The sequence below is a fragment of the Ursus maritimus genome, unplaced genomic scaffold (assembly GCF_017311325.1).
Source record: "Ursus maritimus isolate PB19 unplaced genomic scaffold, ASM1731132v1 scaffold_10, whole genome shotgun sequence".
Taxonomy (NCBI): domain Eukaryota; kingdom Metazoa; phylum Chordata; class Mammalia; order Carnivora; family Ursidae; genus Ursus; species Ursus maritimus.
The window spans coordinates 41828111-41854672 of NW_024423344.1; the positions used below are offsets into that span (position 1 = coordinate 41828111).

Genomic DNA, 26562 nt, shown 5'->3' on the forward strand with positions numbered 1-26562 from the left:
TATATATATGAATTTTTCTGGAGATTGAGCCTACAGCTTTTAAATGATACTCAATGGAGTCAGAACACAGAAAGTTTAAGCACTGCTGGTTATAAAATGAAATATTTAAACTAATAAATATATTTGTTATATTAATAACCATTTATATGCTGAGGCTACTGCATATTTCCAAAATGACTAAAATAAGTAATTGCTAAAAGGCACAATATCACATGTATGCATTTAATCCATATATTTAAGAATAATCCCTTAACTGTACCAATTAATAGTTATGACGTATAAATGGATTAACTTGAACACCCTTACTCTTCCATATAAGACATGACGTAATAATGCAAATAACACTGGTTTATCAAAAGTTTACCAGTATTTGTTTTCAATATTTTAAAAATAGAATACCATTTTATTAAATATAGACTTATACTCAACATGGCAAATAGTTGGATGATAACTTTTCTGGGCTGTAAGGACAATACTTATTTTAAATACCAAGTGTGCACTGTGTATAACAAAACAAAAAATCATTATTTTTCCCATTGTATACGGAACAGACTTTTTCTATCTTCCAAGTAGATTGAGGAAAAAGAAATGAAATAAAATTAATCTTAGCATGCATCTTGCTATCAACAAGATTAACCGAAATTTTACTTGAAAAAAGTATAACTAATTATTATATTAATAAAAACAACTCCATCATCAGGAGTCTTCCATCATTCATTTATCCATAATGTATTTGAGTTCCTACTATAAACCAGGAACTCTGCCAGATTTCTTTTCAATATGCAGCATATTATTCAGTCCCACTTGCTATACAAAACTCTGTCTTATCCCCTTCACCCCCCAAAACCTAGACACCTTACAAACGAAGGCTGTTAAGTACAGCATGTGAAACACATCAAATTATGCGTAAAGACTCATTTGGCAAAAACATTGACCATCATATAGGTGATCAGGAGGTATGTATTAAATAAAGTGTGGAATCATCCTTGGTGACATAGCATTTTAAAGTCACCAAAAAAAAAAAAAAAGTTAAATAAAGGATTCATTTACACTAGCTGGAAAACTCTGAATTGATTTATATATTCATGAATGAGTGGTTACTTGTCCATTTTCAAAAACTAAGTGGGTGTTGTGATTTACTAAAAGAAATATGTTTAAATATCAAAAGCAGCTATATAAAAATACTGACCTCAGCTTCTGGTGCTTACGTTAATAAAAATATTAATAAAAATGCCAAAGGCTCTATTCAAAAATTTAAAACAGAAAGCTGATAGGTTTATTTAAATAATGTCAAAAGTAATTTCTGGCATTAAAATATGTATTAAAATCGGATTGTATAATAGATAAGTAGCCTATATCATTTAATAAACAACGAAAATTAGGTTTTACAGTATAGAAGAATTAATGTTCCAATCACTCTCAATCTACCTAAATAAAAAAAATTTAAAAATAAAAAACATATATATTCTTCCATACATATATGCACAAATTATCTATATATAAATGTATGAACATATACCCAAATACATCTCTTTATTTCTAGCCATCAAATGCTTAAAAGTATAGACTACATTAGCTGGTATTGTCGGTCAGAATGTATCGGAATAATACTCATTCCTTTTTCCCCACCGATTCTTGTTAAAAATCACTTGCATCTTCTAAAATATGACCAATAATTCTTAATTAACCCTGCAAGTTAATATCAGAATGCATGTTTGAGGTGAAATTAAGTGGTGAAAATGGTTTGCAATAATGTACTGTATTAATGTGCTTTAATAAACTAACAGAACATGCACTATTTATGAATTAAAAAGTGAGTAAAATCGTTGTAAGGAATTGTATCTCCTGAAAAAATATAAAAGAAGAAATGGATATAACTGCTGGATAGCATTAGAACAGGAAACAATTGCAAAGAGGAAAAGGCATATTTGGAATCACTTCACTTCTCCTATGGAAAAAGGACCCCGTTTCCCCTGGCTGTTTAATATTTAAGATACCAACAAGCCACCTGCCCAGCTCTAGTCCTCACATTTGACTACTTCAGTATTCAAAAGATTTTTCATTACATGAATGGAAAGTAAAACAGTGTTCTGTTTTATGGGTAGCTTTGGATTGTCAGCACAGGCAAAACTATTTTCATTCAACTCCATTTGATGAATGGACCTGACCAACTTACTCTTTTGAAGGGGCAAACATCTGCACAAACAAAACCTGCAAATAGGGCAGATGGGCTAAGTCTCTCTGGGCTAAAACACAAATTTAAGAGCAACAGCAATTTTGTAATACTCATTCCATATTTATGATTAGAAAGTTTTCATCTCTGCTATTTCAAATGAGTATCATTACAAAATGGAGTCCTTTCACGTGAAGAATGCCGGGACCTTTTAAGGACATTCATGATTTTTTTGCTTGTCTTTAACAAGTATGTGTAAAACAATCAACATGCAACTGGGAAAGTGGTTATGAAATTTTCGCTCCGCTCCCCACTTCCAATCGTAGGAAATCTAAACATGAAACGCATATTTATCCCCATCCAGCAAGGTAGAAAATTATGTGTTTCATGTGGAAATAGCCAACTGGTTGTGTCGTAACAGACCTCAAGGGTGACCGGAAGGACTGTGGGGAACTCACAACGAAAAGGCCTTTTCCTCGCTTCAGAAACCTGAATTTTCTTAGCAAAATGAGTGAGTCTGTCCCTCAGTGAACTAACCTGAACCAAATATGGATATTTATATTTACTGTATTTGGGGGGGTCTAGCCTTATCTTTTTAATGGGATGTCAAAGGTAACACGCCAAACTTGAACTCTTAAATATCCATTTAAGTTCTGTAAATAGAAATTAACAAGTTTGATGAGCAGACCTGCATATATTTTCTCCACATTACCTCCATGTAACTGCTTCTCTGCCCTCTAGGGCACTCAGAGTCCAAATTGCTTGACATCCCAATGCAGAAATCTAGACATGATGAGTTACTAGAAATTTGAGGTGGGGGGGACATTTGGTGTCTTTTAGCCAAGGTTCCACAGGTGTTAGCACTTCACCACTTAGGAGAACAGCCTCCCGATTCACCGGGGGCTGGCTATTCACCACACCACGTGTTGCCACTCATCATTTTATCAATACGGTTAAGTTCAGGGAACCCTTATTAGAAAACCAGAGAACAATTTCAAAAAATGCTCACAAACAAATTCAACACAAAATCTCAACATTGTACAAAACAATTTCTGAAACTTTATTGTGAATTTTAAGATACATTTAGTAAAGGATGTTTTCCTTAATATAATTAATTAAAATAAATTGGAAAGAAATGCACATACTACTTTTTTAAAGCAAGGATAAGTACAGACTTTTGAAGCCACAATATATACAATTATATGAGTGCAATAAGCTTCCAAATACATTAGGTATATATCTGTTTAAATAAATAGTAAAATACTTGATTTGACATATGTGAGAGTCATACTGATTACACCAAAAATGTTTTACAAAATATAGCCAAAAATGGAATGTTATACATTTTGATATACAACTTTTTAAATACTTTATATATTCATTACTTAATTCAAATTATAGTGTACAAAAGTCCATTTTAATGAGGACAGTTTTGTGTTTTTACACTGTTCAGCAAATATAGATATTAAGATGCATCCCTATACATGTTACTAAATCCCCATCAACTTAAATCACTAGCACAGGGAGGAAAAAATTCTACCAATTATTAACAGTAATAATTTTTATTGATAAATTACTAATGTAACACACGGCAACATTATTTTGGTTATTTTAAATCTTCTAAAATAGATCACCTAATTCTTGAGGCAAATTGTTTTTGTGTATATAAAAACTTAATCTGAGACCAAAATAGAAAGGTATTGCTACACTGAACTTATCTACTCTGCAGTATATTTATTTTAAATAATACCTTCAGTTATCAGTTTTCAATTGGGAAAGTTTTCCCTATAATTCTTTAATAATAATGCTTTGTGTAGTGCCCTACTATGAATCTCAAGAACTCATTTCACAAAGTAGCAATAGAATATACCGTATTGTGAATGGTACCTATAGAATAATGGTAAATGTGACGTTAAGTGTTTACATTTATAATTATTCATACATTGTAGTACAACAAGGGAAATTATTTTCAGCCACATTTCACCGTTTTCAGCCTATAGTTACATGTGACAATTTATTTGGAGTATGTAAAAATGTGGCTATTTTGCAGAAGTAAAACAATATAATTACCAGGGTGGTTTTTTTTTTATTAATTGAGAACAAATGCTATATTTTCCCTAGGGTTCTTTTAATAATAGAAGGACGGAAAAGGAATCGAACACACCCACCCATCTTAAAGTGGTGAAGTGGGAGGAGGGACCCCTCAATGATCATTCTCTAAAACTTACTTAGGCAATAAGATCGAAAAGATGCATTTTGCATTTAAATAATGAACAATGTGTTTATCTGACTATGTCTACAAAAACTGCCTGGTAATATCAGAACACAATTACAGAATGACTAGGAGCACATTATTTTCTTTATTTTACATATGAACTACAAAAGCAATATAAGGAAGCCTATTGTATGTGAACTAAACTTGCATTTTTATGATTTTAGAATATTAGGATATCAACATATCGAAAAACGAGCAAGCAAGTTAAATTCTCCTAAACCTCCCCGGTACCAAGTGCCCACTGTTTCAATGGAGCAGCACCACATGTCAAGCACCCAGTCAATCTCCGTAACTCACCAAGTTGCCTTTTATTGGTCAGGATGAAAAGCATGTACATTTTCTACAAGAAGTCGGTTGATATTATTTGGGAGGCTATGCAGAGGAAACACACAAATGCAGACGTCATCTGCTTTTAGTCAGGCCATAAACTGTAAAGCATGAGCTTTATGACACTGTATTTTTTCGTCAGAGCTACTAACATTTCTTGTATGTTAGAAAGAAGCAGACTGATTTATGAGTGGGGGGGGATTCCTTCCGTCCATATTTGCATTAGGGGTTGTGTGTGTGAGTGTGTTGGTACGCTTTCAGGTTAATAAAAATAAAATATAATTCAAGTAACATGTGATTGCCAAAGAGTAATCTTATTTCTTGCCCTGTGAAATGAACAGGGGTTAATTAAGCAAATTACTATGTCTTCTCAACACTTTGCACTTTAAGACCTGGACAGTAGCATAGCAATGATTCATTTAACTACATTCACACCAAGTTAAGACATTTCCAGTCTCTTGGCCACTCTCTCAGAATGCTAGAAATAAAATAACAACTTCAAATATTCTTTAATTCTTCATTTTTTTAAGTTAAATAAACGTAAATAAGGGTTCATAAGCTACGGATATCTGTAAATTAGGTAACAAATTTATTGAAAGTTTAAAAACAATCATCTTATTTGTCTACGTCTAGAACTCCATCATTATAGTTGACTTTATACTTCTATTTTAATGCCACTCTGTATATCAAAAACTCACCTATAATCACCATATGACAATCACTCAATTGTCATATGATTATCAAGTTTGTGAATCACTTTTTACAAATGATCTTACATTTGGCATATTCCTGATCCTTTCGGCTTTAATAATTACTATTGTAAGAGGTAATGTTTAAAAGCTTTAAAAAATACGATGAATTGCTACAATCCACTGCCTGATCTATAGAAGAGATACCAAGTAAGTTATTTTCATGTTGCCACAGTTCACTTCTGCCAACGTGTGCACAGCATTCAAATACATTTTGTAGTTTAAAAAAATCAAATGCATGCAATCAAGGAAAATAAATCATCTACTGAATAGATATCTCAAATTAGGAATGGGCATCCATTTGCCTTTTCTATCACCTCACTGCAGACAAACCACTACAGAATTTTTACTCTGCTACCATACTGTTGTCCAGTTGCATTAATCCTTTCCAAAAAGTCATACTGTCAAAAATCTAAAGATTAGCACCCCATCAGGAATCTATGAAAAAATAGGTTCAAGAGCTTGCCAAACTAATACAGTAATTTTAAAACGGTAATTTTATCAATTTGCAATAAGGACGGCTAAAAAGTTCTCAGATAACTTGAAAACATACACAGCCTTAGGCAGTGTAGGCAGTTAATGCTTGAACAACGCAGGAGTTCGGGCACAGTCGAAAATCTGTGTATAACTTTTGACTCCCCCAAAACGTAATAGCCTTCTGATGACTGGAAGCCTTACTGATAACATAAATAGTTGATTCACTCATATGTTGTGGGTTCTATGTATTATACACTGTATTCTTACAATAAAGCTGAAGAAAAGAAAATGTTAAGAAAATCGTAAGAGAAAATAAGTCGACAGTACTGTATTTATCAAAAAACTCCACATGTAAGTGAATCCGTGCAGTTCGAACCCATGTTGTTCAAGGGTCAACTGTATATTGCCATAATTCTACTGCCATCGTAGATAAGCTGGATAGCAGGAAACGGGGCTGAAATTAAGGAAGGCTTCAATATGTTCTAGTTAAAATATTTTCATTAAAACTTTTGGTAAGGTATGGAAAAATCTTTTCACTTCAGACATTTCATACAGCAATATGTATATGGTTGAATAGATTTGCTGTGTACATTCATTGTATCTAATTTTCTTATTGTGGTCAGGTAAAGCATACCTTTCCTGTGAATATTTTTAAGAGATAAAAGTGATCGTAATTAAATGAACAAAAGCATACACTACGTATAATATTGGACCTCTTTGTTGAATCAATTCTTGATATTTGTGAAAAATTACTTATTTAAGTTACATAGCTGTTTTCCACTTCCCTTTTTATTCATTTTCTGGAAAGTTAATTAATTTTCTTGAATGTTCAAAGGCTGGGAATTGGTGTCCCTGTGCCTTTTCTACTACATCCCTACAGGAAAACCACCACAGAAATTTCACTTGGCTACTTTAATATTGTCCAGTTCCATTCATCCCCTCATGCTCTTCCTCAGCTTCGAAGAATTGATGTATATTAATACATAATTGTGGAGGTAGAAAGCAAAGTTCATGCTGGAGAGACTCTGCTCTCCTCAAGGCAGAAATTTCCAATACTAAGACTATTAAATTTGGCTCTTATAATGTCCATTTGGATGGAGCTTGCCTATCACAATCATAACCAATAGGCATAATGTCACTACAAATTATCACCAACACCCAGAATGTCAATGCAATGTTAATTTAGTTCCTCACGAGGCCTCGTCTGTTTAGTTTCTGAATAAAGGAGAACGCCGGCCATATTTTAAGTCACCTAGGAAGCTGAAGCAGCACGTCGTGTCTGCAGGCCAGGGTTCTAGTTCCCAAACCAAGTTCCAAATTGGGAACTCCATCATAAGACCATAACCTACTGTAAAACCAAAACAGTTTGGCGGTCTTCTACCTGAACCTGATAAATAGAGGTTACTAAAAGTGTTTGCTTGTATGTTTGGTCTCATTAAACATGAGTTACATCAAGAAAGGTGCACTGGGTGTCATACGCAAGTAATGAATCATGGAACTTTACACCAAAAACTAGGGATGTACAGTATGGTGACTAATGTAACATACTAAAAAATTATTATTAAAAAAGTATAATTTAAAGAAAGATTACTTCTCTAAAAATGACTCTTTAAACAAATATACAAAAGCCATTCCTCACCTTCCTACTACAAATTGATTTCTATTCTTACATATGTTATTGAGTTCAAAGTAAACTTGCCTGTATGTCTTCGAATTCATATCTAAGAATTATGCTTTTCCAATATCTTACCTTAATCATTTAAACTAAAGAAATCTTGCCACTCTAGTTCACTGACAAATTAACAGGTAAACTTAGGTTTCTTACTTCAATGGTTAATCTAAAAGTATGCCCTTACCAAATTCTTGTTGTCTAACTAGAAACATGAATCTACTTCGGTCAACATGTTCGATTCTGCTCCTTAATTAGAATAATTGAAATTTGTCTGCCAATTAAAGCTTATTAGTAAGGGTCATCAAGAAAAAGCTGCTGCCCCAAAATCGAACCAAGCTTTAAATAATAACTGAGTCCACACAATCCAAATGTAACTGTAGCCCCCAAACTATAGGTTTTTAGAAGTATAAGTCAATTTGCTTGTCTCATAACAAGGAACTTTTCAAAGGGCCAATTTTTTTTTTTATTGTTTAGGCGTGTGACAGAATTTATGTTCTAAATAAGAATAGCATTCATGAAAGTTATTCGGTGACCCACATGCACTAGACACAATGGATGGAAAGGTTAGCACGTTGTTCCAAGAATCACTCTCCTTTGCCAGATGGAATAAGGAAAGCCGTGTGTGCCTAACTCCTAGCTATTTCATTTTAACCTTCCAATGTACTTGAAATTAAAACTGCAACTTTCTCACCTAGAAGTTTCATCACAATGCATCCGTTATAAGAATCAGGGGTAAAGAAATTTTATTTGACTATGGGGCTGAAATCATTCTTTCCAGTTCTCAGACTGAAGGGGGATCTTGAAAGTCCAACGTGTGGTTGACAAGTGTTTACCAGCTACTGTGAGAATTTTAAGCAAGAAGGTATTAAGCCAGTAATAAAATATTATATATATACAGAACTGCATAAAATTAATGGATAATTTTTGTGGTTGTGGGCGACAAAACTAAAGAACCTGAGAAAAGGGCTAAAATTGAATAAACACTACTTATATGCATGTTTCTATGCGTTCTCCCCGTGCACTACAAACAGGCTGGGAGAGGCCCCTGCTGATCTGAGCTGGCAAGTTGTGCAGAGCTGGATGGTGGATGACGCTTCTGACCCATTCAGCAATAGGGGCTGGACTAAAAATTGTTGAAGGAGTCAGAAAGCATCATTCTAATCCAGGGCAGAAGAGAGATCTTTTTGTTATCATTCTAGTTTGACCTCCCCCTCTTCTACTTCCCTTCTTATGGGATAGGAGTAGTTTAAAAAAAGGATAATCAAAAAACTCTTATTCTATTTTGAGATTAGCAGAATGTTTTAAATTCACTGCTAAAATCTACTGTTGGTGAAAAGTATTCAGAATCCTACTGCCGAAAAGATACAAATGTTATTCCTACTCTTGCTCCGTACTGTCTGTGAAGAAGGTTCTCTGTAAACGGGAAAGAACCAGGCCTCAGGTCCGACTGCGTCGTCGTGCCATGTGCTCAGCGGCAAGATGTGTACACAAAATGTGTACACAAAAGGGATTACAAACAAAACACGTTAGACTTTGTCCTTCTTTTTTTTTTTTTTTTTTTTTTTACCATCACACAAAGAATTTATTTTTGGCATAACTGACTCTTGGTGATGGCACCACAATTTTATTTTTTTTAACTTAAAGTTCAATCAAGAGGCAGTATTGCCTAGCAACTATGAGCAAAGCCTCTCGTAGAACACTGGGAGGGTTCAAGTCCTGAACTACTCTTCACTTACAAGAACTGTGACCTTGAGCAAACCATTCCACTTCTCAGATGTAAAAGAGGGATATTAATAATAGTGCCTGACTCACAAGGTCACTGTTCCTATTTAAGGAGTTAATACATGTAAAGGGTTGAGAAGAAGGCCAGGCATACAATGAACACGCAAGTAAATGGCGGCTATTATCATTATCTGGTGTTGGAAATCTAGTTTCAACCAGGTTTTAGAAATAAAGAGATAATGGTGCCAAAGTGAATATTGTGATCTTGTCTTTCAGAGCCCCAAATTTCCCCCATTCCTCCTGTGAAACTGTTTGCTATTTAGCTGAAATTACTGTGATTTATTTTGGCCAGTTGCTTTTACACACGTTTAAAGCATGTTTACATCTTTTAGTAATGAAGTAATGACTAATCATGTTAAAGTACTCAATAATTAGTTTCAACCTCAATAACATACTATTTGGATTAATGATTTTATTCTTCTTAGTGTTAGCTTTTCCTCTGTATAGGCTACTCTAACTCTATTATGGTTATCTAATGTTGCTTTCGTCCAAATTCCTAATGAATTTCTTTTCCAGGCAAAACATTGGAAGGCACAGTCTACACAAATTCATTAATATACAAGTATCCAATTCCAAATCAGATGCCAATGGACATCATTCTCTTTGTACTTTTACAATAGAGGACTGATTTGATTAATCATATAGCTGTGATTCACTGTATTGTCCCCAGAACGGCTCACACTGACAATGCTCCATGAACTCACAGGATTTTAAGACTTGGCCTGTCCAGCTTCTCACCTTGCCAGTGACTGCTTACATCTCATTCCATCAATTACCGCTCAAAATAGCTAAGATGCCTCTTAGGCAAAAATCATAGGCTATTCATTTGACACCTAATCTATGGGGTTTATTATTTTGTTTTATATTACTTTTAGATTCTTTATAATTTGCTGCTGCCTGAATTAGTAACATTAAATAGTTTGGGGATTTTATTTTGAATGACCTCCAAATGACCTTATATCCATGGAAGAAAAAATTTTAAACATCAGGTCCATAGAGCCATATGGTTAAGAAAGGCATCTCGATTGCTGCACATTCAAGACGTGAGCATTGGATGAGGCTGCTTCATATGAAAAACAAAACCAAAAAAAAGTGTCTTGTGGCCAACATGTGGCATTTCTAGAACTACACCTCCCCCATCTCTGTCAACTCCGAGACACATCCACCTATGGTGTAAAATAGTCTTTTTGTAATACCTCCAGCAAAAACACTGATACAGCAGCTCTTTCCTGAAGTTTTTATAAGACGACAGAGCCCAGTGCAGTCAGTCAGGATAAATGCAAGCATATCTGAGGGTCAGCAATCATTGAGGGATTAGATATCCTAATAAGCATTCCTTGGCTACCGTTCAGGTTTCAGAAGGATCCTGAATGGCCCCGTTTCTGCACTATTCTGGAGAGAATGTGGTAAGCTGCTCTGCTGTGGCAAAACCTAGTTCTAGTTTATATTCCTGTGAGCAAATAGCACTCGTCTGCCACTCAGGTGGTATATTTGGGGGCTACGTCAGCGAATTTGCAATTCAATCTCTTTAATCCCAAACTTGATTTTCCTTCAGCAATAGATTGACAGTTCTGATTATTTACATTATTTCTTCGATTTAACCCAATTTTGTCTTTGAATGTACAGGCTGCCAGTAAAATCAATAAGCATTAGATTTAATTAGCTTTTCTAAGACGTATCCTGATAATAAACACCACCATCATTCCAAATGACCACTGTTTGACTTTTCAAAAATTCTATTTACACATTATCCCAAAACTATGTGTCTGCAATGTTCACAAAAGTTAAAATAGTAAAATTCATGCTTTACTACAGAAAAAAATTCAGAGTAGTATTACTGATAAAAATAGGGTAGCTACATACTGTTTTAAGTGGATAATTTTCTAATCAGACTATAAACACCAATAATCTGATTGAGATTTTAGAGTTCTTCTGTTTTGTGATTTCTGATATAGGAGGAAAAAAGTTAATTTTCTAGTTCACAAGGGAAAAAATTAATCAGGCAGAGACCTCACAGAAGATAAAGGCAATGCTCTGTTATCAACACTGGGCAAGAGAGTGATAACAGAGATCATACAAACAATGGGGATATTGCGAATTGTTCATTGTCAGGAGAGACTGAACCATACAGTTTATTTTGTAATTGTTTTTCATGAGTCAATGTCAACACTGATTTGCACTGTTTGAACATATATCAAATGATAGAAAGAAGTAGGCCAGACGGATGTTGGGTGGTATGAGGAAATCTGCCAAAGAGGATGCCTAAGTATTAATTAAAGCCATAGTTCAATTTTTAATAGAAATGAAAAAAATGGCTGAATCCGATGATCTAATTTTCAGATGAGAAAATTTAATTCTCAAGATGCTAAGTGAAACTTCAGCAAAGTATTAAGTGTTTTTGAATAGATAAGATTATTGCCAAAAATTAGCAAGCAAGAAGTATCAAAGTTTTAAAAATTGGAAAATCTATTTATTTTAATAACCCCTACTGGTTCATTTTCTTTGGTAAAGCAATGTATAGTCACTTACAAAAATCATAATAAGCAAAAAGTTTAAACTATGTAAAAACACCAAGTTAACAATCACTGTAATGATGAGATTGACACAGTTCTGATTGTCTGTAGAAACTGGTTACTGCAAACAGAATAACATGCATGTGATTTCCACACCAACCTTTATTTAAATGTATCTATTTTACTAAGTTTAATCTATTCTGTTTCTTGGTATTAAATTAGCTTACCTTAACTGTCCATATTTTCACACTGAAAAGTGGATTACATTACTTATGTGGTTGGTCATATCAATAAGTTTATCACTTCCCCACAAATTGTTTATATTTCAATTGGTATATTTAAGTGCCATTACACACTTTATTCCTAAGGTGTACATATTCCTAAGGTTTCAATTTGGTAACTCATTTACGTTAGAGTAATTACTTAGAGATAGTTGCCTAAGTATCCACAGAACAGTTGGAAAGATCTTTTTGGAGTTAGGTACCAGCTTGGTGGTTATCACTGAAGCCTAACTGCAATTAAAATAGTACAATTTTCTGGCAGTGAAAATTTATCTTAAAAAAATGCACAAAAAAAGTACAGGTGAGGCATTAAATGCATTATTTAAAAAAAAATCTGTTTGAATACTATGTTAAAATTTTGAAATGACCTGCTCATATAAACACCATCCATATGTAAATTAGTGTTTTAGAAATGATTAAAGTTAAAAATATTATAGTCTGTCTTGCCTGAAATGTAAAGCTCACTTATGACATTTTCTTCTGTGATTAAAGGAAACCAAATTTTCAGGATATGAATGTTTCTCAATTTAAGAAAAAAAAGATGCAATATAGGTCTCTATTTTTCAACATGACTTCATTGCATCCATTCCTTGAAATACTGTGATAAATATTCATAAGAAAATGGACTCGCCCAACTCATAACCATCTGGAGGTAAAAGCCAATTAAACCAAACAATTATTCTAGCCAGAGTTTAACATCTATGTTCCATTTAAGCTTATGTCTTTTCCAAGGGTGAAGGCTGTTTTGCAGAATACCATGATTCAAAACGCCCCTTTGAAAAGGGATCCATGCATAAGTGGAACTCCATTTGTAGAGAACACTGTCTTCTTCAACTTAGGTTATTACTCAACATTATCAATGTGTGCCATGTTTTTAAAGTGATTTTTAACATAGCAAATATGCTAATCTCATAGTTACAAAAATGAAGTTTTCTTGCAACTATATTTTATTAACACCTTTGCCTGTAGAAGAAGTGTGATTTTAAGGATGAAAAAGTGTATTTCCCTCTAAATTAACCAAAGGATAAATTTAAATGTGGCATTCTTATAATTAGAGTAATAGATCTTAGAATTTTATTACCCCACTGAAAGATCAAATCTCTGGCTCTAGTTAAAAAAAAAAGACTTCAAAAAATATATTTCAGGGAAATGATGACATCAATTTAAAACAGAGAGAACTCATATTTTAAGTAAGGGAATTCCAAGGAAAAAATGTATTATGTTTTAAACCCACTGGAATCTTTTAAAGCAAATACAGATGTCTTATTTTCTTAAAAATCCCACTGTCTAACACTGTTTCTGGAACACTGCAGTTACTCAATAGATGTCTATTGAATAATGGAATTAATGAAAAATAAAGATTAACATATATATATCAGTAGATCATATTACAGGTCTTTGGCAGAAAAAAAATCATAGTTATGTATTTTTTAAAAAGATATAAAAATATTCTCAAAAAAGAATACACATTTAAAACTATAGGATATAATTCTGGAATAAGTTTTAGTATCCGTTAAGGAAAATGTAACATGGTTTAGCAGTCTAGTGATAACTGGATATTGTCTACTTGTCAGGCTTACGGCCAAATAGGAATTCAACAGGCAGTAAAGGTCCTTCAGATTTCTAGGGGAGAAAATCAAATGGACCCTGTTTGCAGAAGGAGAGATGTGAGGACTGCAATACAAGAAATATAATTCTCTTCATAGAATAGGTATTTGGTCATTATCTGAACTGGAATTTACATATATTTCCTGGGATGCACAATCACTTCTCTACTCTAAGAGTTAAGAGAGGTTTATCATTGAAATGGACAACATAAAATGGTGGCCATCTTAACTTACATTTAGCAATACACAGTATACATTTATATGTACTTGATGCCATGAGAAGACTAAATATTTTTTTATAAAAAAGAATGAATCTAAATCCTTAAAGCCTGATTCTTGCCGTTTAAAATGTATTTAACACCTTCATTTTGTCGAATTATCTCCACATTTGCCCTTGTGGTGGGATTGAGCAAAATTTATTGAACATCTACTGTATGCGATGCTATAATCCTTACAACTCCATGAAGCCTGATAACTCAAGGTAATATCCATACTATGTCCGTCGCTGCTCTGCTCACTATCCCACTGCTGTAAGATAGTACATCTTACCATAAAGCAAGCAGAAGTCTAAAAGGAAATCATGCCAATGTGCCATGTTTTGTCTGTTTGATTCAAATTTTCCAAGCGCAAGGAATAAGTTTTCATATTGTTTTTGTTCTAAAGTCCTTTTTTCTTACTTAGCCACTGTCTATATATAAAATTAGAACTAAACCAAAAGGCCAATACAAAAACAATTTTATCACACCGAGAAGGTAGTAAAGGTCAGTAAGAAGTTAAAAATTTAATTTCTACAATTCAAGTCACAATGAAGCCACCTAAACATTGGGCAAATCTACTTCTTTAGTTGATAAAGTTAATTGAATTAGTAACAAATCCCCACTACCTTTCGCTCCAAATCCAAATCAATAACTTTATCTTGATGATTTCAGCTAGTCTAACATAAGGCAATGATTTTGACCCCAGGATATTAAGAAAAGCTATTTTTCAGACACTATCATATTGTGTTATATTTTTATTTATTGGATCCCATTTGTTATAACATCATCCACATATTCAAACATTATAAACTTGCATATTCAGACATTACACACTTACTTATAAGTGAATATATATTACTTTCAAATAAGAAAGATAGAAAAAAAAAAAGCCCTGTTGGTTATTATGCTTCTGGCTTACATATGATGAATCCCAGAAATATGATCCATATACTCCAAGGCATTTTAACTAGTTTGATTACACCATGGATGTCATTACTTCAACAGAGATGCTTTCTAGTCTATGGAATAATTGGAAGCAAAAACCAGCAGGTTTCAAATGGCTCCAGCTGTGTTAAGTACTGACTGTGAAACAGATTCACTCTCTTATATGTTGTTTTGTAATAGGAGTGATGTATAAGGTGAAAATCCCCAGACAGGTAGAGTTCCTATGGGTAATCAATGGGGAAGTAAATTAATAACAAATGCTAAAAGCAGAATAATTTTAAATACAACATGCGAATGAAAATGGTGAAATACTCAAAATGAAAGATGAAGCAATTACGTAAATATGAAACAATGGGGACTAAGATCAAAAAGAAAACATAAGATCCTGTCGGCACTATTCTGAGGCTGTTACAAGGTCAACTTTTCAGAAATCCTAAACAACCAAATGAATGTTTTAAACCAAAGGCAGATTAACAAACATAACTTATTAAAAAGATATAAAACTCAGATTCCAAAAAACCACCAAGAACAAAACCAAGAGAACATGCATTAAGTGAAATCAGCACCTCTGTCAGCGGCAAGCTGGCATTCTTGGACAGAAAAAAGAGAACAGCAGGTAGGTTTGTTTGGATTTTTTGGTTTGGGTTGTTGTGTGTTTTTGTTTTTGTTTTTGTTTTTGAGTGTCTGCCTACCATGGGCCATGTTTTCGTCTCTTGATAACCTTATGGATTAGGCATGATTACATTCATTCTACAGACAAGGAAAGCTAGGACTGGTATATTTAAATGATGTGCCCAATGTCACAGTTTTTAGTAGCAGTTCATGGAGTCATTTTTCTTACTCCAAATATTACATTTCTTCTTGGGTCTCAGTTTTTTTCACCTGGAAAAAGAATTAAATAGGCCAAATACTCTCAAAGGCCCATTTGAGTCTTGAGAAACTATTCTATGAGTTCTTTTAGACACCGAATTTATCTTTCTAAAATTAATATAGTAGCTAGACACTGCTCTAGTCACTATTCAATTATTATTTTGCTTCTTTTTATAGAACTCATATGTGATTCTAGGGTGATGTCTGGTTGACTCAAAAGTCTATTAAGGGAACTTTAATGTAACAACTTTTTTTTTTTAACCTCTAAAACACCTGTCCCTATCAAGCAGGTAACAAAGAAAATCTATTGATCATTATGTTTAGAGGTAATCGCTCAATAATCTAAGTATTTCAAGGTTTAAGTAAAAATTTTTGATGAGGAGGCTTAGAAGAAAAGGAATCTGGGGCGCCTGGGTGCTCAGTTGGTTAAGCCTCTAACTCTTGGTTTGGGCTCAGGTCATGATCTCGAGGTGGTGGGATCTAGCCCCGTGTCGGGCTCCCCACTCAGTGCGGAGTCTGCTTCAGATTCTTTGTCCCTCTGCCCCTCCCCCCGCTCAAGTGCTCTCTCTCTCTCTCAAACAAATATATAAAATCTTTTTTTTTTTAAAAAGAGATCTGATCCTGTTTATTTAGTTCATCCTTTCTTTTCCCATTATATCCCAATATATTAAAAAAAAAGTATTATGATGGGCAGGCATAGTGGTGTGGAAGAAATGAGGGAGAAGATGGAAACTGGAGACATCTGATTATGTGACAGGAGAGTTTTTATGTCCATTAGAATCAGCAGTTTGGCAGTTTTCTAATTTTCTGCTCCTCTCTCACCTACATGCAGAAACTGCTGAGTCAAGACACTGATAAATGATATAAAGGTGTTAACTATACTTCACTGTTAAAAACTCAAAATGGTGAAATGCAGAGTCTAAGACAGCCTATACTAACTCATCTATAGGACTGGGTTAAGTTAGAACTCCAGAAGAATGGAGGGGTGCCAGGGAGACCATAATTTCTTAGATTGGAGAGGATAGTGACCCCTCAGCTACAAAAAATTCTTTAAACTAATTAGAGCTTGTGTTATCAGGCCGCAGATGTTATAGAGGAAAATACGGACGGCAGCTGAAACCAAACATTCACTCCCTCCATATATACTTTATTCACTCCGGCCTCTGTCACAGCAACAATGGGTATAGATGAGCTTTTGTGTGTCATACATTTACCACATTTTAATGCAATCTAAAGTGACCTTACTGGGACGTAACTTATGAAGAACAATTTTGAGTGCACTGAGTTGCCTTGTAATATATTTTTTAAAAATATATAAAAGGGTTGCAACCCTTTTCATTAAAAAAAGTCCCTAGTGAGGAAAATGTTTCAAATTTATACATAGCCTAAAAATAGTGTTTTACAAGTAAAAGTAGGCCACACATAAGGAAGAAATGACAGTGTAAAGGTAGGGTTCTAGACTGGAAATAAGAGCCATTGGCTTTAGCCATGTGACTTGGGAAAAAAACAACAACAACATATTTTCTGAATCTCAGTTTCTACATTGGCTGAGTAAGAATGGAATGTCTTCTTTATATGGTTATGGGGATTCAATCAATGGAACTGTTATACATATATAAAGTACGATTCCAATATCAGCTTCTCTCTCCAGTTAGGTCACCATTTGCTGAATGTCTACTAAGATCACTCCTAGGCATTGTTGGAGATTTGGTCTTGGAAATACAAAGGTAAGTAAGATACAGCCTCTTAATTTAAGGAACTTTCTTACAGTCACCCTCATTATTAAGCTTTAAATTACAACATACCAGTATTTGACTTAACTGAGTTACCACTTGAGACTGAAGGATCATGAGGAACCAGGGCCGTGTTTTGAACAATCCTGAATATACGCCTGGGGTTGGTACTGCATTGGCTGGAGAGGATGCACAGACTTGCCAGTAACAGATGGTCCTACAGGAATAGTTTAAACCCTGAGGAGTGTTGCTTCCAGTATCATCCAGAAGTCAATAACCTTAGCGAAAGCAGAATTTAATTGTCTAAAACAGAGACTTGAGGTGTCAAAATGATTTTGCTTAATTATTACCATGTTTAAAAATCAATCAATGAATTCAACATATTTTGCCGTCACTGCTTGGCAGAAGATTTTGCTGTCAAGACCAAGAATGAGCTCATGTCAAACTAAAATATCCTAAAGACTGTGTCTGTTTTTACTACAACTTACTGTAATTTTGATACTCATTTCAATTCTGCAGCAAAGAGAAAATTTATTTTTATAAAAATTCTAACATCTTTTTTATGTTGGAAATTTGAAGATTGGGAATGCACTGAAACATTAATCCTTACAGTTTAATTTAACATTATTCCTTCACCTTGAAAATGGTTATCGGTAAGAAAAACTCGATTTTAAAAATTGCAAAGGACAACTATAGAGATTTTCTATTTCTAGGAAGAAAGGACACATGGTGGGTGTGTTGATACTCTTTGGGTGTTCTTGAGCAAAATATACAGACATGCAGAACAGACATGCAGAAATAATTTTGCGTCATTTTCAAATCTCTCGAGACTTAAGAAAACAGATGTACATCAAGTAACATAAATGAATGTAATCCACCTAGTGAATGACAAGAAACGGAGCAAAGGAAAGTCGCCAGTGCGCGTGTGTTCACAGCTGACCAACAGAAGGAAGGCTATTGTGATTCTAGGCTTCCAATGTGAAAATTGGTTCAATGACATGAATATATGACACAGGAGGGCATCAGCTCACAACTCAGAACTCAGTCCGTTTTGTCTCCATTTGTCACTTGCACCTTCTACAAAAAGTTGCCTGCAGAATCCTATGTAGCTGTGTGTTTGAAAGTCCTCAGCATGCAGCTGCTATCACACAGAGGCACAGATTGGTTGCATCCTCCGCATCCAAAAAAGCACCAGTATTTTTTTTTCCCCCAAAGAAAAGATCTACTATGGAACTACTGTCAGCAGAAGACATTTTCTTCCTATAAAAGATATGGTTTCATTTTATATATCCTTCTGTGTTTCCATTCTTCTCCATACTGAGGTTTGTTTAATGAGGAAAAAACCTCATTTCACTGAATTGCGGTTGCTATTGTCTTGCACAAAAACTGTTTTGTTTTAAAAATCAATCATCTATGATGATTCTCAGCAAGTCCACTGTACCTACTGTGGACTGCACACGGATTATATGCTCTTTCTAGTAGGCAAGATGTAGGAGTTGTAAAATCTTTTAAAAATATGCATGGCTATTTCCACTGATTTATACCTAACAGGGCCAAAGACATTAAGTATTAAAGAACTGCAAGGCATTTTACTGAACACTGTCATGAAGGTAAGTATATTGAAATGCACGTATGTCTGGAATGAGATGCTGTGCTACAAATACACACTATTTACAAATGGAGCAAAGATGAATTCTAAAAATACAGCTTGAGAAATGTTTCAATATCAATTCCTATGAGGATCAAAGCACTCACTTAGTAGCCAGCCCTCTTCATTATGGTAATGCCGTAGTTGCATAGATACCTAGGGTTTTAATCTGATTTACGTTTAGAGGAGAATCTACACACACAATTGAGAGCTTCTTCTCAGGCAGAGTTGCAAGCCAGATCCCAGGCATCGGAGGTCCCGAAGGTAAGTGTGAGCAGGCCTTCACTCTCCACTTGGAATCACTTAAGAGTCATCAGAAAGCAAATCTGTCTATTCTAAGGCGTGCGTTTGGGATTTTTAGTCTTTCAGACATTTCCAATGTTTCTGCATTTGGAAAAAAAAATAGGCAAGACTAATTCTCTAGGCAATAAATCACTCTACTGTGGAGGGAAATGTGTTAGCTAGTTGTATTACAAAGCCTTTACTTCATATTTAATAGGCACCTGCAATACCAGCATTATACAAAGCTCTCTACTTTGCAAATCTTTAAAACCCCACTTAATTTTCAGCACTGATTTCCTGCAATCTAAGAGCTTATGAAGGGTTCACTGTGTTCATACAGATCTATGCAAAATGTGCCAGAACTTCCCTGTCTGTGATGGCATTCATTTGGAGGTGAATCCCAAATTTCTATCACTGGCATGCTTATTTCCGACCAAAATAAATATTCTTAGAATGAAAGCTGAAGATTAGGAGGACAAAAGGGAGGCAAAGTAACCAGCACTGGGAGAGATACATGCAAATATCAGCTCAATGACAATTCTTCATACCACTTACAATTGAAGCTTAAAGACCCAAATACTCTGCAATCCATTAGTTTCTCAATATCCTGGAAGGGATTAGAGTATTTCTTAATCAACTGCTAACAGACTGAAAAAAGCCAGAGACTGGATATTCACAAGCAGTGTAATTCTAAAAGGCAGAGATGGCCAGATAGGAAGACAAGCAATGGGAGAATGTTAAAAGATATTATGCAAACATGGTAAAATCGACCAAATTTCCATCTCCCTGCTGCCCATATAGTTTAAAAATCTGTATAAAATAATGAGTGGTGAGGCTGTAGTAGACTCCTTTTAAGAAAAGGTAAGTTGAAAGAAAGAAAGAAAGAAAGAAAGAAAGAAAGAAAGAAAGAAAGAAAGAAAGAAAGAAAGAAAGAAAAGGTAAGTTAATTTCACCTGTTTTCTCAAGGAATTCCAGAATAACAAGCGTAAAATGACTAGAAAGAATTAGTCAAATATGCCTCAAAGATGGTGCTTATAACCCCACCACCCCCAGCTGTACGGGTGGTCCCAAGCCCATCATTTTAATGTGACATGTGCTGATGGCGCTGTAATCAATCAGACTGTTAAAGATCAGGGGAAGTATTTTCACGTGCCACTTAAATAATGGATAAGTATGTAAAAACACATCCCTAATGAATGACTTCAAGTTCTGAATGCCTTAAAGTCATTTTATGGCTCGGAACATTCTACTAATTCTGCTACCGTTCTTGTCTATAGGATACAAACTGTCTAGAGGAAAACAATGTGAGTGAAAGATTAAATATGGGTTGTTTTCCCAGCTTGTTCCTGCCATCACTCTTTACCGTTAAGGAAGGGTAGTTGTTTTACTTAGGAATTTCCATTTTAATCAATCTTGGCTTAGGGAAAAAAGAATATAAATCAAACCCAAAATGTCAATCATAGTAATATGTCTTTCTTGTTCTATGTTTCTGATGACTGACAACCCAATAGGTTTGTATCAAACAAAGGTAAAAAGCATGTGTTCCTTTCCAAATGAAATGTTTGACAGATTGAACAGCTATCTGAAATAACTGATGAAATCTTAAACAGCAGAGTCTTTACCTGAGAGATCTTCTTTCTAGATTTGGATTTTCCTCTGTGATCTGATGCAGATTTGGGGAGTCCTAACTATTACAAAGGATGCATCACCTGAGAAACATTAGTTATTGAACTCCTATGCCTCCAGATACTGAAAACTTCAGAGTAAGCCCCTTGCTGACTCGCAGTCCCAAATTCTCACTAACATCTGGCCTGTGATTAGAGAGTCGTATTTCAAAAAAACAAAAAAACAAACAAAAAGCAAAAACAAAAAACAAAAAAACTAGCAAATTTTAGGGCCCTGGTATGTAAAATTCTGGAAAATATATTAAACATAAAGTCAGCTGTCAAGAAAGGCACAATTTAAAAATCTGTGTTAAATAATTCTTAGTTTCCAACTACGTTGACTATATACGATATTAACTGACTTGTTAATATTAGCAAGAGAGTAGTTTGAATAAAGGAGCTCCATCAAGAAAACACCACCCTAAATTCAGAGAAGACACCACCCTAAATTCAGAGAATGCTTCCTCCAGGGATTTTAAGTGAAAGTGGTAAATAATCCACCAAACTTAGTTTTGTTTTGGTCTGTAACAATACACAAGCTAAGAGTTCAACTCTGACAAAGTCAAACTGAGAAAGTATTAAAAAAAGCACAGTGCAGTTGACATGGCCCCCGATCCTATAAACACACAGTCTGGTACCGCTAGACCAACACGACCACCGCAGTTTTCAGCATTTGAGGGATTTCTGCATTCCTACCCAACCAAAAAACAATTGGAAATCAAAAAATCTGAAAAACAAAATAAAACTGTGGAAACAGAGCTTCTGAGAAAATAACTTACAGGTCTCACTTTCATACCTCAGTACTATCATGTAAGATAATATAATATGAAAAATAATTCGGTAAGAGGCCATTTCTAATATTTTGGGCATAGTTTACACACATCTCATGTATGTCAACATGAAAAATGAAAGTTCAAGAGTCAAACTAATTCATAATTAGTTATGAGGAAATGTGATTTTAAGTTTGAGGTTTTTCATTAAGTCTAAATTCTATTTGGCTATTTCACATACATTTTAATTTGTGCTATTATGAGAAGATGCATTATAGCTTGAAATATTTAATAAGACTACCCATATACCATAAGACTATAACACATTATCACAAGTACAATACTTGCAAGGTAATTTTAATGATGCTAAAGCCTGTTCTGTGACACCATAAGGATGACTCATTTGAAACTAAGGGAACATCAGTTTAGAGTGTTTCTATATATAGAAATGATTGCAAAATTTAGGAGATAATATTTTAACTGCAGAAATTGTTTTCTCTGTGTTAACACATATTCAGTAATCAGAAGACACGTCCATGCTTAATACAGCGGCAACTTTTATTTTTACTCTCCTTAAGGTTATTAGCAATGAATATTAAAATGCACCTTGAATTTTATAGCTTGGCTGTATCAAGTTGAAAAAAAAACAAGTATTTGTCTCACAAATCCAAGAGGAAAAGTAGCCTGTTTGAATAGATGGCTCATCCTCACTTCAAATTCTTAAATCAATCCGAAGGGTCTGGGTATCCTTTGCCTCGTAACTCATTTCATGATCATAGGGCACTTAGCCAAAGGGAAGGAGTAGAAATAAAAATTGCAACTGACAGCACTTTAAATATAATTTGCATTTGGGGGAGCAATTTTTCTCCACATGCCACCCGCGTTCAACTGTCAACAGTAGACTGCAAAATTTAGTCAAGTACCTTAAAGTTTTTACTAGCCTCACATTAGTTAAGATTTGTTCCCTTCACTCTCAATTGAATTTTTTTCACCCTCCTAAATAGCAATTCTATGACTGCCTCACACATTTTACATAACATAGCATTTTAGTGGTTGTAGTGGGATTCCTCAAAAATGAAAAGTAATCATAAATGTAGTACAGTATCTCTAAATGATTGGGAATAGAAGCAACTCCCTTTACACGGTACGAGTACATGTATACACTTGAGTATAGCATGCACACACGTTTTCAATGTCTAATTTCTTCAGTATATACACAGATGTATATATGAGCCAACACTCTCAATTGTGAACCGTTAAAGTCAGGATGTTTAAACTCTAAACATTTCATTTAGAAAATTAAACATGACTGCTTACCCAGAACCAAACTCTAGTACAACTCTCACAGATTGTTTTATTACTGGAAGAAGTTGTCAAATGTAAATAGGTCACTTAAAAAAAATTTTTTTTCATTCATACCTTCACAAAAAGCACACTGGGGCCAAGAAAATTAATTCCCCAAATGCTGTCAACTGGGTTGGGAAATAGCAATAAACAGCTTACTGGAAAGCCCCTCCAGCTACAATAAAAAGGTTGTCAATAAGCGAGCCGAGAGCTGGGCCCTGCACAAACAGGTACTCTGGAAATCTGAATGGGAAAGGAGCTGACGGTTCTGATTCCAGGGTGCTCAGGCAGTGGTTCTCAAAGTATGGTCCCTGGACTAGCAACATCATCGTGGCCTAGGATCTTGTCGGCAATGTAAATTTTCCGTGCCATCGGGGCCAACCCAATGGCACTGAATCACAACCTCTGGGAGAGGGCTCCAACAACCCCTGTTTTAAGAAACCCTCCAGGTGATTCTGAGACACCCTAAAATTTGAAAACTTAATATCACACTTTATAAAAATCACACCATTAAGAATATATTTTCCTTTTAGAAAAATACACCAGTGAGCTTTATCACTTAAAGCCCTACCGGAATTGATTATGTTGTCATCCTCTTAACCCTGTAACAGTAAACTCTGCTTCTCTGTGAATAAATATCAAGACATGACCTCATTTTTTTTTAAAGGGACATTTCACTCAATCTGTGAATGCTAAGGGTACTTCCAAAAATTCATGCGAAATAATCCAGTGACCGATTTGTTATATTCGAGGAAAATGAAAGCTTAGTGAAATAGAGTGGATGAGGGATGTGGTTTCCAATGTTCTCTGCAGGGTCACACAAGGCAAAACAGCAGGGGAATAGAAGACAAAATAAGAACCAACGCACTATAAGCAAACTTGTGTAAGAGTCAGACATTATGTTTTCATTGTATAGATGATACAAATTAATGATATTTAAATCTGGTAACCCTTTACTCAAGAGTTGCATTGTACTCACACATCGCCTAGCACCACTAAGGGAAAAGGTATTCCTGTTAACCGCAATCTGTGCCCACTCAACTAAAAATCTTCACAGATTATATGTTTATAAATTCCTTTTGAAAGCTTTTGTTGTAATAAGCCCTACTTTTTCAAAATCGTGTAGCTTCAGGAGCACATTTTGTATAAAAGCCACTAGTTGAAGTGAAGGAGCTAAAAAAAGACTTTTTATTTTGGCTTAACTAGAACATCTTCAGATAACACTCATGTGGCTCAGTTAAAAAAGGAAAACTAAAAGGATAGTATATAATTTGTGTTCTTCATTCATAGAAAATATGCCTCTTTTATACTCAAATTGTGCATCTTGCTATCACCATCACTTCTCCTTACTTCCAATATCCCTTTTCTCCAACACTGCAATTTTTCTTTCTCAGCATGAAAACTTCTAAGAGGTATAAGCAAAGCCATTTCAACAGCTCTTTATCATAATGGTGAATTACAGCTATGTCTGAACATCAAAATGCCCACAGCGAGAGCTGCACAGTGACACATGGTCTCAAGGAATGTCTAAAATGCACTTTAGTTCCAGTTACAGAATTAGTCAGCATCCTATTTTAAAGATTACATCATACAAATATTCTTATGACTAAGCCTCAACAAAGTCTCTTTTCCATAATTTGCTGAAATGCACTTAACATTTATGGCACCGTACTACATATAGTTTCAACTCTCGCGGAGAAGTCAGAAAAAGTGGGCCTGTACGTCAACGCAAGGAACACCACGTTACATCAAAAGAAAGAGGATGTCGGAAGAATGTCAGTGTCTTCCTTTGGAAAACAAATTTCAGAATTTATGTGAAAAGTTTCAATCATGTTAGGTTTTTTCAAGATATTATGCAAATCACACAATCTCGGTATATTGTGAGTGACCTTCACATTAAAAGTAAAGTTTTTAAAAAGCCCTTTTCTTTCTTTTCATTAACAGCAACTTCACATTTAGCTTCATAAATAACTTCACGCGATTAACTGTTTACCAACTTTTATAAACCTTTACTAAGCTCGGAAATTTTCTACATTTTAAAACACCAACCTCTCCTATAAAGCTGAGGAAGTTAACATAAAAATGCGTCCTTCCAACTTGAACTTCTATCGAATAACTTCATATTCTCCTCAAGAATTTCCATATGGACTTATTTTAATTCCTTTCATTCTGTGCATTCGAGCTCTAAGTATGTGTACTTCTAAAATGCTCTAGGTATCTAATCTTTTCCTTTAAAGAGTGGAGACTGCAGTTGAATAATCATAAGCATTATGCTTACTGTTCTGGGAACATCTATGTGATTCACTGTCAAAATTATTTTTATAAATATCTTACTATCACCAAACCTTAAAGTCATTCCAGAGCAATAAACACTAGATTATAAGAGGGAAATAGAGTTTCAGTAAAACATTCTACGTCACCCCACCCCCACATAACAAAGGAAAAACTCTTGAGTTTTCAAACACTAATCGACAACTGCCAATACTATCCTGCAAATTTATTTTGCTTTCCTTGATTTTCTGAAATCTGTATGTTCCTTATTTTCAACAAATTCAGATGGGGCATTACCATGGGTGGACTCAATACCAACAAGGCAAGCACTTGGATTGCAAAATCCTAGAAAGTTGGTGTGGTGAGAGCTAATCGCAAAAGAGCAAGCAGATGAATTTAAATGCTAGTTGCTCCAGAGCAACTATCATTAAATAAAAGGTATCTTTGGCTGTAGCACCAGCTTGATCCTTCCCTCCCCCCTTTCCTTGCTACTGCGGGATTGGCACCTGGCCAGCACCAGCGACATGATACCCTAGTGCCATCTACAGGCTGTTACTGACACCCAAATTTCAGGGCAATAGACAAGCACCAGTGAAATAAATTAGACAGCGCTGCATTTAAATCTTTATTAACAAGGAATTATTAGACCTAAGAAAAACTAATTCTGGATTTGGTTGAAATATGAGTTTCTCAGCCTCTTAATCCCTCTTCATATGGCATATTTCACAGTTTAAAATGAGTTATGACAGATCACTTATGCATTACTAAGATGGGAGAATATTTACGATGGATTAATTCTTTTCTGTATAAATTGGTTATATCAGGGAGAAAGCATTCCTTCTATTTTTTTTTTCTTGAAAGAGGACTTTGGCCATTATGGACAATTTGCCAACCTTTCTATTCAATACCCAATTTACTATAT

General features: G+C 34.7%; 1 protein-coding gene across 4 annotated transcripts in view; it reads right to left on the reverse strand.

The window, feature by feature from the left end:
* Positions 1-26562, reverse strand: part of PCDH9 (protocadherin 9) — an 872085-nt gene that overhangs the window by 841773 nt on the left and 3750 nt on the right. The window lies entirely within an intron of this gene.